Source organism: Humulus lupulus, chromosome X (assembly GCF_963169125.1).
Source record: "Humulus lupulus chromosome X, drHumLupu1.1, whole genome shotgun sequence".
NCBI lineage: Eukaryota > Viridiplantae > Streptophyta > Magnoliopsida > Rosales > Cannabaceae > Humulus > Humulus lupulus.
Genome location: NC_084802.1, coordinates 200875243 through 200877474, shown reverse-complemented (window position 1 = coordinate 200877474; position 2232 = coordinate 200875243). Strand labels below are relative to the sequence as shown.

The 2232-nt window shown below is 25.7% G+C and overlaps 1 long non-coding RNA gene across 1 annotated transcript; it reads right to left on the bottom strand.

Moving 5' to 3' along the window:
- Positions 1 to 754: 754 nt before the first annotated feature.
- LOC133805256 (uncharacterized) lies at positions 755 to 1353 on the bottom strand. Its single transcript, XR_009878899.1, has 3 exons — positions 1254 to 1353; positions 1098 to 1171; positions 755 to 783 (listed from the first exon to the last, which is right to left on the bottom strand). It is a non-coding gene; the product is annotated as an uncharacterized LOC133805256 (long non-coding RNA).
- Positions 1354 to 2232: the final 879 nt, after the last annotated feature.

The following is a 2232-nucleotide window of genomic DNA, read 5'->3' as shown; positions in this document are numbered from 1 at the left end:
AATTGTAAAAACTTTTATTAAATAAAATTTTCAATTTCTATATTCAAATAATTTAATATTAGATAATAATATTTAATAAATAAATTAAAATAATTTCTTATAATAATTTATTATTTATTTAATTAATCATTATTAATTTTAAAGACTTATTATATTAAAATAATTTAATTAAATAATGTTGAATCAAAATTTTATTATTTAATTAATTAAAAAATTAAAAAATAAATTTTTATAAGATATGTTGTAATTTTTAATTAATCATTATTAATTGTAAAAACTTTTATTAAATAAAATTTTCAATTTCTATATTAAAATAATTTAATAATAGTTAATATTATTAATTAGATAACATTAACTATTAAATTATATAATTAATAATATTAACTATTTAATTAATTATTATTAATTTTTAAGATTTGTATTAAATTAAATTAAATTATTCAATTAGATAATATTATTTAATAAAAAATAAATTATTATAAGATGTGTAGTAATTTTTAATTAATCATTATTAATTGTAAAAACTTTTATTAAATAAAATTTTCAATTTCTATATTCAAATAATTTAATACTAGATAATAATATTTAATAAACAAATTAAAATAATTTCTTATAATAATTTATTATTTATTTAATTAATCATTATTAATTTTAAAGACTTATTAAATCAAATTATTTAATTAAATAATGTTGAATTAAACTTTTATTATTTAATTAATTAAAAAAAATAGTAAAAGATAAACTAGCTTAATAAGCATAAGAATGTAGATACTTAAAACAGGGCTGAAATAAGAACAAGAATTCTTAGAAAGAAAATTTTCAAACTAACTCCAATGTTAAATTGTACATTACATAACAGAGAGTGAACTAAGAAACTTATGTGTTACTAGGAGCATTTGATTGAAAAATAAACTTAGTGGCATGTAATAATACTTTTTCTCATTCACAACTCCAAAACTATTCCATCATAGAACAGTTCAAAATGCAGCTTTTGAGCAAAAACAGCACCCAAAATAGACAGAGTTTTCTTCATTGAAAAGCTATTTATCCAAACAAACAGAGTAAACAAAGATTTAGAGGAGGATAAGGAATCATACTTGCCAAAAACCCCAAAGAAAAATATCCAAAGTAGGGATCTACACCAGGTGGACTCCTTGTAAACGATCCAAGTCTGATATAAAAATACATACACACAATCAATTTCAGACATACTTTCCCAAAATTAAGCATATATATATATATATAGAACATACCGATAAAACAGCGAAGTATATGTAAAAATCAACCCAAGTTGTCACAAGCCACCTGAAACAAAGTAGCAATGAGTGATTAATTTGTTAAACTATAAATGACATCGAAGTGAAAAATGAAAAATAAAGATATATATATAGAGAGAGAAAGAGAACGAACTGGGAAACAATTTTATGGCGACTTGGTGTAAATTATAGTGACGGGAGAAGAATGGGGTCCAAGAAAATGGCAGTCGGGAGAAGAATGGGTCGGGACGTCGGAACAAAATAGCAAAAAATGTTAACAGACATTATATAATATTATTACCGGCGGAGAATATTATTACCGACAGGTCTCCGCCGGTAATACAACATCACCGGCGGGTCCCGCCGCATTTAATCCGCCGGTAATGCACTATCACCGACGGATCCGCCGCTATTAACCCGCTGGTATCACCATAACCCGCCGGCGGGTCCCACCGCTATCACCATAACCCCGCCGGTAAAATCCCTGCCGGTAATAAATTTGAAACCGGTCTCCGGGCATTGTATTAGCGGCGGATAATCCGCCTCTAATAATGGGAAAGTCCGCCGCTAATAAAAAAAATTAATTTTTTATTTTGATTTCCTCATTATTAGCGGCGGAATTAGTCCGCCGGTAATATTTCCGCATCTAAAAACTATTTTTCTTGTAGTGCAATGAATAGTGGTTCAATGCTTCGGCAACCAAAATTTCAACCAACTTTGTGATAATTACACTAAGGTAAAATTCAAGTCGAAAGACATCTTACTTTATGCACTAATGCATTGGTTTCTATAGAGAGTTAAATTATTTAATCAAGTGAGGGAATATTATATTATTCTATGATATAATGTTTGATTGACTATTTGTCACTAGAGAAGTATCATTTAATCAAGTGGGAGAATGTTATATTATTTTACATATAATATAATATTTTGATTAAATGAATTATGTGACAAATAAGTGTGACAAATATTATTT